The sequence below is a fragment of the Orbicella faveolata genome, unplaced genomic scaffold (genome assembly GCF_042242905.1).
Source record: "Orbicella faveolata isolate gen_17 unplaced genomic scaffold, um_ofav_v1 contig_17, whole genome shotgun sequence".
NCBI lineage: Eukaryota > Metazoa > Cnidaria > Anthozoa > Scleractinia > Merulinidae > Orbicella > Orbicella faveolata.
In genome coordinates this window covers 341,953-358,603 of record NW_028301544.1, presented here as the reverse complement: position 1 = coordinate 358,603, position 16,651 = coordinate 341,953, and the positions used below count along the sequence as shown (strand labels likewise).

At 40.3% G+C, this 16,651-nt stretch overlaps 1 protein-coding gene across 17 annotated transcripts in view; it reads right to left on the bottom strand.

The window, feature by feature from the left end:
• The window catches only part of LOC110042055 (uncharacterized), a 184,097-nt gene that overhangs the window by 83,204 nt on the left and 84,242 nt on the right, over positions 1–16,651 (bottom strand). For 12 of the 17 annotated variants that reach the window (XM_089288549.1, XM_089288544.1, XM_089288543.1 and 9 more), the window contains 2 exons: positions 8,677–8,767; positions 7,675–7,755 (listed from right to left, as the gene is read on the bottom strand). The gene's annotated coding sequence lies outside the window, so the exon portion shown is untranslated. Of the gene's footprint in view, positions 1–7,674; positions 7,756–8,676; positions 8,768–12,395; positions 12,477–12,654; positions 12,762–16,651 lie in introns of all 17 variants that reach the window. The other 5 variants (XM_089288553.1, XM_089288552.1, XM_089288555.1 and 2 more) reach the window with 3 other exon arrangements.

Below are 16,651 nucleotides of genomic sequence, written 5' to 3'. Positions count from 1 at the left end.
CATGTCAGGGTTGAATTCAAGTATTTACGACCCTTTATCAAAATGTTTCCAAAAACAGATTGTCATACAGGTTAGAATTCCTTTTCAAGAATGTTTATACCCGGCTCTGTATTAAAATAAAGCGAACTCTAATCTTAAGTTTGTCGTTAGTTACCTTATTTCATGGGTTGAAATGATATTGATACCAAAGGAATCTAAAGCAAGTCAGCGAGAATGAATTGTAGGTGATCCGTCTTCGAGTGATTCAACTTGCTTCGTTATTTAACGCAAGTAGCCTGACGCGTGTAATGTTATACATGTCATGAATTTGATCTGGCCTGATCTGCCGCAAGTTCATATATGTACAGAAGACACTGATCATATCGTACAATTAATTCTTGTGATTTATAATGGTAATTGAACTGAGTGGAGTGCAATTTGGTCTGAAATCATACGCGTGATTTCAAAATCGAACGAACGCGCAGCGCGAGTTCGATTTGAAATCACAAGTATGATTTCAGACCAAATTGCACTCCACTCAGTTCAATGGCCACTTTATTAGATCCATTTTGAAATCGCACAATTTTATCGCCTTAAATTTTAGATTTTTGGTGTATTGTTCCAGTAGCCGGTTTGTTAAAAAGGCGGAACCGGAAACGCCTTTACGTCTAATTTAGTATGCAAAACGATGTCATGTGACGAAAACTCATTCGAGCATGAGAAAGAAACAAGCAATTCTGATCTGAAGTCGAAAATAGTCTACTTCAGGTATAAAAGTGCAATTTTCGTCGCCTGAATCAATTATGGAAGGCCTACCTTTCTTCTGTGGTTGAGGCTGCGACTTTTCATTGTCTTTGGAGAAGAAATTTGAAGGTGCATATCCTGTGTAATTCTGCGATCGATTTCTTTTGAATGTTGAAACTCCCTTGAGTGTACGATGCCAAGTGGATAGTACGTTTTTTTTCTTTTAAATGCCGTTCAATGGTATGATTTTAAGGGGTCCAGCTCGTTATCATCTCCGTTTCTTTTTGTAACCTCGGCGTAGGACTCAATACTCAGGGCCTTGTCAAGTTCTGGCAGCGCCATTTGTTTTAAGATATTTCCAAGATGGCGGGACTGGCACCGGCTTCGTAAGAGGTTCGTTCATTCACTATTTTGTGCAGTGTGGCGTATGTTGACTATGTTTATTCACAGCAACAGAGTTGAGCAGTTTTGCTGCTTCGTTTGAAACTACCGGAAACCTGGAAACATCTACCTTCTTGAGATGACTCTGAATTTGTTGTTGTGTGGTTTTCGTTTGTTTATGTTTTACTGGACTCAGTATCATACGGATCTTGAGTAGATGCTGAAGAAAAATCGCCAAAATATTCGTCAAAATGGACACTGAAAGCTGGGAACTTCCATTAAAGTAGGTCTTCAGCCTAAAGGAGCTCATAATCGTCATTCGGAAACTAATTAATTAAATTTGTCAATTTTTTTGGAAAAAAAGCTACAATAACAACAAAGTTTTGGCAATAGTATTTGCAAAATTCCCCACACAGTGGCTTTTTGCCTTTCATTTTCCTGAAATTTTATTGATTACTGTAAACTAATCTTGAAATCTGATGGGTTGTTATGTTTTACTGGCCCATTCTCATGGGCTGAGAAAAAGATGCGATTTAGAGCAAAAAATAGTGCGATTCGTGAATAAATCGCACCATTGAGAGCCAATCAGATTGCAAGGATAACCAGTGATTTCAAAATGGACTTAATAAATACCCAAAGTTATACCTGTTTGCTTATCCGCAGAAAATGCACTCTTAATCGGCTCATTGTGATCTCTGGACTTGTCTGATTCCAACCCTCGTAAATAAAAGCATGAAATCTGCATAGCGCAACAGAAACTCGTCTTAATCGGCGCATTGTGATCTTTGGACTTGTCTGATGCCAGCCCGTGGAATGTGAATCGCGGGACCGAAACTCGTCTAATCGGGTCAAATCGGGCCGAATTTTACTCTTAGAGTAATACATCCTGTGACGAACGAATGCGTGACATTATTTGTTGTTGCGAAATCACCACACTGTTGTAATAGGATCCAGTTTTTGTTCGGAGAATTGAGAAGAGAATTAAAACACGTGTGTATTTTCGTGAAGGATCTGTCCTTTATTTCGGCACGTTACATTGGTGGCAGCGGTGTAGGATTTGGCAAACCGATAGTATGGCGCACTATAACGATGGTGAGGTTAATTTTGGTCCGCTGATTGACCTGAATTCCGAAGATTTAGCTCCAACTGAAAAGGATGCGACGACAATGGCGAAATCTCCTGTCCCGGTCGGGAGTAGTACTCCACATACTGAAAGGCACAGCAACGACGAAACCGTAGACCAAGTTTTAAAGGCGATTACGGCAATCAGCGTTGGCATCGAGAAGCAAAACAGTGCCTTAGAAGATCGTTTCGGCGACCTTAGTAAACGCCTCGATGCCCTCGAAACAAAACAGCGTGACAATCGTGTTACACTGGGCACCAGTCCCCGCGATAGCGGTCTGGATTTGTTTAGCAATCACGAGGAGGTGCGTTTTAGCGAACTTCCAGCCCCTCTTTCACCCAGCCCTTGTCACCAGCTTCCACAACAAAAAGAGAAGCCACGTGTCCGTCCCTCACCTTACAATGGTTCAACTCCGTGGGAGGATTATAAAGCCCAGTTCGAACTTGTAGCAGAGATCGATGGATGGGATGGACGGACCAAAGCAGCCTACCTGGCGGTCAGTCTGAGCGGCCCAGCTCAGGCAGTGCTTGGTGACCTGGACAAAACCCAGCGTACTAGCTACGCTGACCTGGTCGCAGCACTTAATAGCAGATTTGGCACATCAAACAGAACGGAAATGTTTCGGGTTTCCCTACGAAGCCGTACCCGAAAGCCTAAAGAAACCCTTCCTGAATTGGCTCAGGCAATCCGGAGGCTGACAAGACAGGCCTACCCCGATGCCCCGATTTCCCTTCGAGAGTCGATCGCAAAAGACCAGTTCATCGAGGCATTGACCGATCCAGAACTTCGTTGGAAGGTCCATCAAGCCAAGGCAGCCACTCTCACTGAGGCGTTGGATGCTGCTGTTGAAGTTGAGGCATTTTTCTCCGCTGAGAAACAACGTGGTGGAACGAAGATCTTACAGGCGGTAACTACGCAGAGCCCAACACCAGCAGATTCCACTCTCAAGCAAGAACTGCACGAGCTTAAAACACTGGTACAAGGCCTGGTCCAGCAACCGCGAGGTATCTCCGATTTGTCGCAACGTAGTTGGCAAAGGACCTGGACTTCGCCAGAGTGTTGGGCTTGCGGTGCCCAGGGGCACATTCAACGCTACTGCCCTAAACGTCTCGGAGATGGGTTGCGTACACCGTCGGGGAGGCTAGCTTCCCAACAGCCGCAGGAATGTCCGGGAAACGAGACACTGTCGAGTTCAAGGGCCAGAGCCCGACAGACCAATCAACGCTAAGGCCCACCTTACCTTCAATCAAAACAGATGCCGTGGGTGCCGACAAAGACGGCTTGTATGTTAATAGGTTCGTGAATGGAGTGCCAGTCAAGTTTTTAGTGGACACAGGAGCAAACATCACCATCCTGAAGTCCCAAACATGGGAAGCCATCTCTTGCCATCCGGAATCGACACCAAGGCAGCTCCAAAACGTTCTTGACACTATGAAATTGGCCGATGGACGCTCCTCTTCGTTCCTGGGACGTGGAAACATGACACTCAGACTAGGCGACCGAGAATTTGACTGTACGATGTGGGTAGCAGAGATCGAACCAGAGGGGATCCTTGGTTTAGATTTCCTTCGTCGATATGACTGCCAATTGGTGCTTAAAGATGGCTGCTATGAGCTACAGTTCGGTGATGGCAGTGAAGCCAAACAAGGTCAACCACTCTCCCCCAGCTGCTTTCGAGTATCCATTGACCGCACAACAGTTGTCCCTCCTTGGAGCGAAGCTTTTGTAGCTGGCAAGATAGTCGGTCCATGTGCCCCTACCCTCGGACTGCTGGAACCTACGGCCAGACTGATGGAAGTGAACCACCTGATGCTAGCTAGAAGCCTGGTAGATGGAGCATCTGACATTATTCCATTAAGAGTGCTCAACCCCACAGATTATCCTCGCACATTATACAAGGACACCGTGGCAGCTATGTGTGAACCTGTCGAACTTGTTGAACCTTCCCACATTGGACAAAACAGCGTGGCTCTTTGCCAGGTACGCGAGGAGGGTGGTAGCACGATAGCTGCTGTGGAGCCAGACAGTGGTAGGCCTTCTGTCCCTGGTACTTCTTAAGCCGGTCAACATGCACGACCGTTGGTTTCGACCTAGGTCCTTTCTGGATCCTATAGATCAGGTCATCCAGACGAGATATTACCAGGTACGGTCCTTCCCAGGGCCTCTGTAACTTTGGGGTCCTGCCTTTCTTGCGTCTCGGGTTATGAAGCCAAACAGGGGCCCCACGTTCAAAGCCACGGTGTGATGCCTTGTGATCGTAGTACCGCTTGTTCCTTTCGCTCCCTAACTTCAAATGCTCACGGGCAAATGCATGAATGCGTTCCAATCAGGCTTGTAGGCGGTGGACATATTCGGTTTTGTCCTGGTCACCACTTTCTTGCTCGGCACGCCCAAACTGAAGGTCAATTGGAAGGTCAATCTGCCGCCCAAACATTAGCTCACATGGAGTAAAGGAAGTGGTTTCGTGGACAGCGGAGCGATACGCCATCATCAGGACAGGCAGGTGGCTATCCCAATCCCGTTGATTCTCTGCTACAAACTTGGACAACATGCCTTCTATTGTCCGGTTGAATCGTTCAATCATTCCGTCTGACTGTGGGTGGAGGGGTGTGGTTCTGGTTTTATCCATTCCCAGTGCCTCGCACATTTCTTGAAACACTTTTGACTCGAAATTCCAGGAGCTCCACACTGAGGAAACCGCAGGGCACTTAGGTGTCAACAAGACGTTGGGAAGGGTTAAGGAAAGATTCTATTGGCCCGGGTGCACAAAAGATGTGAAAGACTGGTGTCGGTCATGCGACCTCTGCGCCTCCAGGGAGAGGCCGACCCGCACACCAAGAGCGCCTTTGCAGACCTACAACGTTGGTGCCCCCCTTGAGAGAGTGGCTCTCGACATACTGGGACCGCTGCCTGAATCAGACCGTGGCAACAAATACATCCTCGTCATAGGGGATTACTTTTCGAAGTGGACGGAAGCCTTCGCGATTCCCAATCAAGAGGCCACAACTGTAGCAAGAGTGTTAGTTGAAGAATTCGTGGCTCGTTTTGGCATCCCAAGGCAGATTCACTCCGATCAGGGAAGGAATTTCGAGTCAAAAGTGTTTCAAGAAATGTGCGAGGCACTGGGAATGGATAAAACCAGAACCACACCCCTCCACCCACAGTCAGACGGAATGATTGAACGATTCAACCGGACAATAGAAGGCATGTTGTCCAAGTTTGTAGCAGAGAATCAACGGGATTGGGATAGCCACCTGCCTGTCCTGATGATGGCGTATCGTTCCGCTGTCCACGAAACCACTTCCTTTACTCCATGTGAGCTAATGTTTGGGCGGCAGATTGACCTTCCAATTGACCTTCAGTTTGGGCGTCCCGAGCAAGAAAGTGGTGACCAGGACAAAACCGAATATGTCCACCGCCTACAGGCCCGATTGGAACGCATTCATGCATTTGCCCGTGAGCATTTGAAGTTAGGGAGCGAAAGGAACAAGCGGTACTACGATCACAAGGCATCACACCGTGGCTTTGAACGTGGGGCCCCTGTTTGGCTTCATAACCCGAGACGCAAGAAAGGCAGGACCCCAAAGTTACAGAGGCCCTGGGAAGGACCGTACCTGGTAATATCTCGTCTGGATGACCTGATCTATAGGATCCAGAAAGGACCAAGGTCGAAACCAACGGTCGTCCATGTTGACCGGCTTAAGAAGTACCAGGGACACAGTTTTGTTAACTGGCTAACCGAAGGGCAGACTGGCAAAGACGGAGCATCCACTGCGGGTGAAGCTTGGAAGAGTGGCCAGCCAACTAAGCAGCAGAACTTCAAGCCTACGCCGGCAGCTAAGGAATTTGAAAAGGCGCCCGCCATTGCCGAGACAGCCCAGAAAAGGCCGCGTCGGACACCAAGGAGACCGGCCTGGACAGCTGACTATCAGATGGACTAAGACTTTGTTTACTCTATATCCGGCTAGTGACATTTGGGGACTCTAATTAAGTGTTTTTGTTAGGGGAGGATGGTGTGACGAACGAATGCGTGACATTATTTGTTGTTGCGAAATCACCACGCTGTTGTAATAGGATCTAGTTTTTGTTCGGAGAATTGAGAAGAGAATTAAAACACGTGTGTATTTTCGTGAAGGATCTGTCCTTTATTTCGGCACGTTACAATCCGAACAGTAGTTGTGTTATTATTCTTAAAAAGTGTCTTGTTGCAGATAAAATAAAACTCAGAATTTTTCGGTTTAGTAATATATGGGACCAAAAGAAAGATTAGCTTTCCTCAGAACTTGTAAAAGATCTTACATTTTATGAAATTAAAAACTAAGAAGGATTGATAATTTTCTTGTTTTAAAATATGACCACGTCTCTGGCGTGCAAACCAGCATAATGATAACTGCTATGAAATTCGCTTGTTTCGTTAGCTTTGTAACACTTGGTTTTATAAAACGATAACAGCGAAGCTAATTTCTGACCGCTCAGGAACCGTTTTTTCTCTGTTTTGAAAGACAACCGAAATTGCCGAAACATACGAATTCAAAGATTCTGTTCCTGCTCATTCTCAAAATACATTGACCTTGTACAAAGTTTGCTCACAGACAACAGTGGTCAACAGTTGTGTTTCGAAATGCTTCTCATGGTGAAGCTCTACACAAAATATTACTTGAATTCGACATTCCAAATTCTTCACGACAGCATCCAGGTTTATTCTAAAAAAAAAATCAAAATGTGCTGATGAAACCCTACTGAAATTCTGATATTCCGAATAATGAACGACTTTGTAAGCAGAGCAGACTGGGAAAACACAAGGGTCAACTAGACATGTAAAATTTCATTTCTCTAAATTTAGCAACCCGCAAAAACGAGAATTTATTTCTCTTCTTTTCATTGTGACTTGTGTAGTGCTTCTTTACAATTAAGCAAAACGAAAAAGTTGCTTTGAGTTGGAATAAGTCTGTTTGTATAACGTGAGAGAATGTTGTTAATTTCCGGCGTTGCTCTCAGCAGTATAATTTGTAAACAGGAAGGAATTGTTTCACAGTGCTTTGCGTTGGTATACATGCAGCAGTGATCAAATCAGATATTTCTCTAAAAGAGCAAGACAGAAATTGAAGATGCCGTTTAGATGAAATACGAAAACGATCACCAAAGGAAACATATCAACATTGAAAGAAATTCTTCCAGCCGTAACAAAGGTGTGGAGACAAGTATAATGGAGTCTTTGTTCGGCAAATGACAATCATGGAAGCTTTCTTTAATGTGCTACGGATCATGGAAATCAAATCAAACATTGCGAATCCACTTCCACGGGAGCAGAGAGAACTAATTAGTGGTTTATTGCCTAATACTGTAAGCTAAGCTTATGGACAGGTAAATCAACTTGGAAAATGATATAAGACTTGAAATCTTCTGTTCTGCTATCAGAAACACAAAACTGACCCTTATGTACTTACAAATTGGTCGTGTTACATCTCAGGACTCATAAGAGTATTTGAAGTTCCCTTGTTTTGTTTCCAATGCAAATCTCAAATCAACTGAAATTGAAAGTCAAAATGTGTCCAGTAAGGATTATATTAAGTTATATTCATTGGGTTTGTTCCGTCTAACACGTTGTTCATCCCTCTCGCATTGGTTAAATCCGCCGGAGTTCTAACAACAATTTATTAAAACAACAGTTGTGTTTTGAGATTCTTCTCATGGTGAAGTTCTACACAAAATATTACTGAAATTCGACATTCCAAATTCTTCACGACGGTAGACAGGGTGTTAATTCTAAAAAAATAAAATGTGCTGGTGAAACGCTACTGAAATTCTGATATTCCGAATAATGAACGACTTTGTAGACAAAGCAGACTAAGAAAACACAAGGGTCAACTTTCGTTTCACTAAATTGAGGACCCAGTGAAAACGAGAATTTATTTCTCTTACTTTCATTGAGAATTATGTAAAGTGTCAATTAAGCACAAAGCTTGAGTTGGAATAAGTCTATTTGTATAACGTAAGAGAATGTTGTTAATTTCCGGCGTTGCTCTCAGCAGTATAATTTGTAAGCAACAATGAATTGTGTCACAATGCTTTACATTGGTGTACATGCAGCAGTGATCAAATCAGATTTGAAGATGCCGTTTACATGAAATACGAGAACGATCACCAAAGGAAAGATGTCAACATTGAAGCAAATTCTTCCAACCATAACAAAGGTATGGAGACAAGTATAATGGAGTCTTTGTTCAGCAAATGATAATCATGGAAGCTTTCTTTCATGTCATGGATCATGGAAATCAGTTCAAATCTAATTGCGAATCCACTTGCGCTGAAGCAGAGAAAAGTAATTAGTGGTTTGCTTGCTACTGTAAATTCGGATTACAATTGACTTAACAAGTTCGAAAATGATATAAGACTTAACATCTTCTTTTCTGATATCAGAGACACATAAACGACTTGTATATACTTACAAATTGGTCGTGTTACATCTCAGGACTCATGAGAGTATTTGAAGTTCCCTCGTTTTGTTTCAAATGCAAATCTCAAATCAACTGGGTCCAACTGGAAGTAAAAGAAAAAATGTCCACGGTAAGGATTTTATCAAGTTATGTCCATTGGGTTTGGTCTGTCTAACACGTTGTTGTTGTTGTTCATCGCTCTCGCATTGGTTAAATCCGCGGTGTTCTAGCAACAATTTATTAAAATTTGTCCTTGTAGAAATTTCCACGAATTTAGAATCGGTCTATGTTTAATCTCATGCAGAGTCTTGAGTCTTTTGATATCCTTTCGTTTCGTTTGGTAATGCTAGCCAATGCTCCGAGCGGAAACTGCAAATCAACTGAAACCGAAAGTAAAATATCAAATACAACGTTATGCTAATAACTGGCTACAACTTGAATGATTTGTGGTCACGAGATGTCTGGATAACCAAAAAGGTCAACCACTAACAATAGAAAAAGTCAGTTTTCCACGCTTTTCGAACACGTCAAAACAATCTCTTGTCAAATCATAACATTTCACAAACATAATATTTTTGAGGGGGTTGAAAGTATAAGGAAGGGTTTAGAGGGCGTGGGATCTTTGTAAATGCTCTCAAATTGTACGAGCAGTTTTAAAGCTGATTTTGAAAATAACAAGAGTAGGGAAAACCTTTAAATAACCTCTTGCACTTTCATAAGATTACTCATTACACTAAGAACATGTATGCCTGTATTCTTGATTTACAGTGCAGTGCAAGGAACCATAATCCAACAGACCAATGTCGATATATTAAAATTCAGCCTAAAACAATAGACCACAGCACGAGGCTCTGGGAAATAACTACCGAGTTTGTGGGGTTTGTTCCCCCGAGCTTCGTGCTGTGGTCTATTATATTGTTTTGGGCTGAATTATTGGGCTATTTTATTTTTTCAGACGACAAAAAAGTAGCCAAGCATGCGAATCTGCTGTTCCTAAAAATAAATCCACCTTGTGCAAATTTTGCACACAAACTACAAGTTCTATTATGAAACTCTCTTCATGTATCTATCTATACATGAAACACTTTAACTGAAACTGAAAGTAGTTAAAGGCCTTTTGAGCAGCCTCATGTCAGGAAGAAATCCCCTACTGAACCAAACAAGTGCAATGCAAGTATAATGCGAATGTAACTGCTACCTAAAGAAAACAGGCACGCATTTTCACTTTCGATTAGGCTCGATCTGGCACGATCTGACCTTTGCTGAATATTAATTTTTGTGTTTATTTCTTTTTTTTTTTGTTCTCGGAAAGTGCGCATTAGATATTAGCTTTTTATTTCAGGGTTGAATTCAGGTATTTACGACCCTTTATCAAAAGGTTTCCAAAAACAGATTGTCACACAGGTTAGAATTGCATTTTAGGAATGTTTACACGGCACTGTATTAAAAAAAAGCGATCTCTAATGTTAAATCTGTTGTAAGTTACCATATTTCATGGGTTGAAAAGATATTGATACCATGGGAATCTAGAACCAGTCAGCGAGAATAAATTCCAGGTGATTCTTCTTCGAGTGATTCAACTTGCTTCCTTATTTAACGCAAGTAGCGTGACGCGATGATAAGCTCTCGTGCTATAAATGAAATGTAATGTTACACAATTTGATCTGGCCTGATCTGCCCCATGTTGATATATGTACAGGAGATATTGATCATATCCTACAATCAGTGATTTATACCCAAAGTTATACCTGTTTGCTTATTCGCAGAAAATGCACTCTTAATCGGGGCATTGTGATCTCTGGACTCGTGTGATGGCAGCCCTCGTAAATAAAAGCATGGAAATTATCTGAATAGTGCAACAGAAACTCGTCTAATCGGGTCAATTCGAGCCGAATTTTACTCGTAGAGTAACACATTCGAACAGTAGTTCTGTTATTATTCTTAAAAAAAAATCTTGTTGCAGATAAAATAAAACTCAGAATTTGACAGTTCAGTAATATATGGCACCAAAACAAAGATTGGATTTTCTCATGACTTGTAGAAGATCTTATAGATTTTATGAAACTAAAAACTAAGAAGGATTGATAATTTTCTTGTTTGAAATATAACCACTTCACTGGCGTGCAAACCAGCATAATGATAACTGCAATCAAATTCGCTTGTTTCGTTAGTTTACTTTAATGTTCTACGGATCATGGAAATCAAATCAAACATTGCGAATCCACTTAAACTGAAGCAAAGAAAACTAATTAGTGGTTTGCCTAATTGGTTTTATAAAACGATAACAGCGAAGCTAATTTTGGCCGTTCAGGAACCGTTAACTTATACTTTGTTTGTATAACGCGAGAGAATGTTCTTCAGCGTTCACAGCTCTCAGCAGTATAATTTGTAAACAACTATGAATTGTTTCACAGTGCTTTGCATCGATATACATGCAGCAGTGATCAAATTAGATATTTCTCCAAAAGAGCAAGATGCCGTTTAGATAACGTACGACAACGATCATTAAAGGAAAGATGTCAACATTGAAACAAATATTTCCAAACACAACAAAGGTATGGAGACAAGTATAATGGAGTCTTTGTTCAGCAAATGACAATCATGGAAGCTTCTCTTTAATGTAATACGGATCATGGAAATCAAATCAAACATTGCGAATCCACTTGCACTGGAGCAGAGAAAACTAATTAGTGGTTTGTCTACTATACTGTAAACAGTTGATCTTATAAAACGATAGCAGCGAAGCTAATTTCTGCTCGTTCAGGAACCGTTCACTTACTCTGTTTTTAAAGACAACCGAAACTGCCGATGTCAAAGATTCTGTTTCTGATCATTCTTAAAATACATCGACCCCGTACAAAGTTTACTCACAGACAACAGTTGTGTTTTGAAATGCTTCTCATGGTGAAGCTCTACACAAAATATTACTTAAATTCCACATTCCAAATTCTTCACGACAGCAGACAGCTTTATGGTCTTAAAAAATTAAACGTGCTAGTGAAACGCTACTGAATTTCTGATATTCCGAATAATGAACGGCTTTGTAAGTAGAGCAGCCAGGGCAAACACAAGGGTCAACTAGACATCTAAAATTTCATTTCACTAAATTTAGCATCCTGTAGAAACGAGAATTTATTTCTCTTCTTTTCATTGTGAATTGTGTAATGCTTCTTTACAATTAAGCAAAAAGAAAAAATTGCTTTGAGTTGGAATAAGTTTGTTTGTATCACGTGAGAGAATGTTCTTCGGCGTTCACAGCTCTCAGTAGTATAATTTGTAAACATTACTATGAATTGTTTCACAGTGCGTAGCATTGGTATACATTCAGCAGTGACCAAATCAGATATTTCCTGGCTCCAAACGAGGGAGACAGAAATTGAAGATGCCGTTTACATGGAATACGAGAACGATCACCAAAGGAAAGATGTCGACATTGAAACAAATTCTTCCAACCATAACAAAGATATGGAGACAAGTATATCAGAATTTTTGTTCATCAAATGATAATCATGGAAGCTTCCTCAATGTGCTACGGATCATGGAAATCAAATAAACATTGCGAATCCACTTGCACTGGAGCAGAGAGAACTACCTACTACTGTAAACCCGGATTACAATTGACTGAACTAATTCTCTTTCGACAGGTAAATCAATTTAAAAAATGATATAAGACTTGAAATTTTCTGTTCTGCTACCAGAGATACAGAAATAAATGACTTGAATGTACTTACAAACTGGTCGTGTTACATCTCAGGACTCATAAGAGTATTTGAAGTTCCCTCGTTTTGTTTCCAATGCAAATCTCAAATCAACTGGAAGTGAAAGTAAAAATGTGCACGGTAAGGATTATATCAAGTTATATCCATTGGGTTTGTTCCGTCTAACACGTTCTTCATCGCTCTCGCATTGGTTAAATCCGCGGTGTTCTAGCAACAATTTATTAAAATTTGCCAACGCCGTTAAACATTGTAGTAATTTGTAAGTACTTACAATTGGTTTGTGTTAATCTTAGGAGACTTGGGTCTTTTGATGTCCTTTCGTTTGGTTTGTTAATGCGAGTCAATATGCTGTGAGCGGAAATTGCAAATCAACTGAAACTGAAAGTAAAAATAATGAAATACAGCGTTATTCAAATAACTGGCTTCAACTTGAAACATAGGCACGCAAGGCGTGCAAGAGTTATTTTTTTGTGTGAAGTGTTGGAGATAGAAGCATTCATGGTACAGTAATGATTTGGTTAATTTGACAAGGTTTTTTTGGTTGCGATGTTACATCGGTCATGGTAAGATCGCTAAATAGTAAGCCATAAAATGTTTGACTGAACAAACTACAGTAATCTGACACGTCTCCAGATTAATGTAGATACCATATTATTTTCTAAAGGCAATTTGATTCGTTCTTTGATACAACCCGCACTGTGATTGGTGTGAACACGCACATGCATAACTCCCTCACTCACCGATCACATAACCCTTCCAACCCCCAAGAGGAATTTTTGCTCAAAAATACTCAACTTAATTTAGAGACTTTTTCGCATTTTATACGAGTCGTAAGTTTACCTTTTTACACAACACAACACAACACAACTTCACCGAAAATAGAAAGAAAGAGAAAAAAACCTCTGACACGTTGAAAGTCTGATTTAATTAAATTGCACTTTAACTTGGTCTTCAAAGAACATTTGAACAGTTTTCATACTTTTTACCTTTAAAAATATCGGACTGAAATGAATGTCATCAAATTAAACTATTAAACTGCTACTGCAGAGACGTAAAAACCTTCCAGAAATGAAAGCTTCTTTTTTGTTTAATATCCTGGAAACAATAGCCGATAACTTGTCAGCTCTAATTGAATTTACTCCCATATAAAAAACAAAAGTGTTAAGTTACCATTTGTTACTAAAGATAGCAAACATCTCGAGGGAAAGAGTGGTGACGATTCGTGAAAAACAAGAGTGTCAAATTACACTTTGTAACTAAAAAACAAAAATATCTTGTTATATTTGCATGCGACAAGAAGAAAACAATCGTTACCCGCACTTACTATTGTAAACGTTAGAACTGTTTCAAATCTAAAGTCTCGTACCCTCTAAAACATGTCCTAAGAACTAGACGCGACGATTCGTGACCTCTAATTGAATTTACTCCTTGTGAAAAACAAAAGTATCAAGTTACCTTTGTAACTAAAAATAAAAATATCTCGTTGCATTTGCATACTACTAACTCACGAACAGTTTCACACCTCAAGGCTCATCTCGTTCATTAACTAAAATCCTCAGCCTAACCCACAGAAAATGTCGAAGTAAACCCAATATATGAATACTTCCTCCTCTTTCATAAAAGAATGAATACGGCCGTTCTGAACTCTATCGGGATCAAATCTTCTCACATACCATTTACCTTTACAATAAGAAATTTGATTGGCTGTTTATAGTAGATCCAATCTGATTGGTGTGACATACATACATCTCTCACTCACTCACTCACTCACTCACTCACTCACTCACCCATTGACCCGTCCATAACATACCCGACGCGCCGACTAAGAGGTATTTTTTTTACAAAAAAATAACTCAATAATTTGTGGTCACGAGATGTCTGGATAACCTAAGAGGTCAACCACTAACAGTATAAAGAATAAACGGCACGCAATGCATGCAGAAGCGATGACGTTTGACTGCGATTTCTTAAATTGTGGCTAGAAAATCGGAACATAAACAAACAAACGGATACTTAAACGTAATTAGAAGCAAATGAAGGTACAACCTGTGTGTGGAGTGAGGAGAAGTGAAGAGAAAGAAACAGGATAAAAAAACAAATGATGCACAGAGGAGTGGTGGGACTGAGCAAAACAACCTCGTTCTCAGGGTCCTCTCTCTCAAGGTCGTCGTCATCCATGAGCAAAACTGCTCATGGATGACGTAACATCCAGAATCACCATTCAGATTAATTTTAGTTTTCTCCTATCCCTCCCCGGCTAAGTATGGTTTGTCCTGTAGGTTTGGCAGATTTTAGAGGGCACTAGAAAGGAGAAATTTTGTCCGAAAACATGGAGACTATACATGGCGCTTAACGAGGCACGAAGATGGTTCAATCTGTAGAGTTTTAAAATGGAAACGGTTGTTAAGCTAAGCAACAGTAGCTGCGACAAATGGACATGGAATGACTAGAAGGACTTACTATACCATTTTTGTGCGGCAGCACAGCGTAACGCGGCATTCGTTCAGTTTTAACGAGGAGGTCTTCGTGGAGTGGTAAAATGGAAAATTATCAAGCTATGGAACACTAACTTCAAGAATGGACATTGAAATCCTGAAAACCACGATGCTCGCTTCGAAATCTTTAAAGCTATCATGCTGAAAAGCGATGATGTCACGACCAAGGACGAATCGTTTTAAAGTCTTTTAAAATGTCACCCGGAGGAGGAAACAATGCAACGGGGAATGAATGCTGTATCATCATGAAGTTAAGGTAAGCCTCCTTGTTGTGTCGTATTTTTTACTATGCCTTTTATACGAGGGGGATTATTTCGTTCGGAAAGTAGCTCTGGTACAGGGTCGAGCGCTTTTTGAATGAAAATCAAAGACAGTTTTTTTTTTATTATGACTTACATTCAATTAAAACAAAAGATGATTCTTAAGTGGAGGTGCTGGAGTTGGCAAAAGTACTGTTACAAATGCATTGTATGAAGTTCTGATCAGATTTCTAAATAGTACCGCTGGAGGAAAATCCAGATGATTCAGATAGTACGCAGCTCTTACAAGGTCTCTCTTGACTGGATCGATCAAACAATCGGAAACAATAGGGTACTTAAAAATCAACATGGCGGACGATCATCGCGAAGCGCGAAAGTGAACAGAATGAGTTGTTTTGGAGCAGTATGTTTTCCTCTTCAGTTTTAAAAAGCCTGGCAACGGTTAATCTATAAACAAAGAATTATGACAGGTTTGCATCGCGTTTCCATTTTGGCGTTTTTGCGTTTTAAATGCAGAATTTCTCTAAGCATTACGCATTAAGAATTGAAGCAGATTATTTTCCTCGAATTATCAAAACAACACTAAATATTAAACTTATTTGCAGATAATTCTTGCAAATGTTACCAGAAGTATTATTTTAGTTTAAGTAAGCTTACATTGTGAGTACAAACATAGTAGAATTTTAAGCTATTATTTACCCCATGTAACTTGAATAATATTCGATAGCATGTGGTGTTTGGAGGTTTTTATAAATACACTTGGGAATTAAATGCTACAAAATGTACACAGAATTTCCAACACAATTCCGGTGTAAACCTCGCTTGAAAATTAAATGCATTTTCTCTGCAAAGGGAAGAACACCAACTTCATTAAAGTTGATGATTAATTTTTCATCAAGGTGTAAAGCCTTGCTCAATCCTAAAGAATTGCTGATCACTACCAAGAACTTCATAACAAAATAAATACCAACAGATAATATTAAATCAAGATGCGGATCTTTTAAAGTAGCTAGCCAAGTTTTTGTATATGCAAAAACTAGGCTTTTTGTATAGGCAAACTCATTGCTGTGGACACCTCTATGATAAAGACACGCACCTCCCTTTCATGAATAATTTATAGAGGCAGGTCCAGAGATGTTCAAGGGGGGTGGGTGACGGAATTTTTTCAGCCATAAAGGGAAACCTACCCCAAACATTGCTCTAATTAGCTCTAATTGTAAGGATGCTGAATACTTTCTTCCACTAATCGGTCTGTTTGATCAGAGTGACCTTATTGATTTTGTTCAGATTTGACTGTCTATTTTATTTGTTATTTAATTTGTTTACAGCAGTTTTCAATAATTGAGTGTTGTAAAACCAAAACCAAACAGTTACTTACCAATATGACTAATCAGCCAATCTAAAACCATAGCAAAACCAAAGCCAAAGTTATTGCCTGATTACTTTTGCCTCTCAATTGAAAACCACTCTATTCTATTTAACACTTAATTTTTTTTCTGGTTCGGTCTGTTTT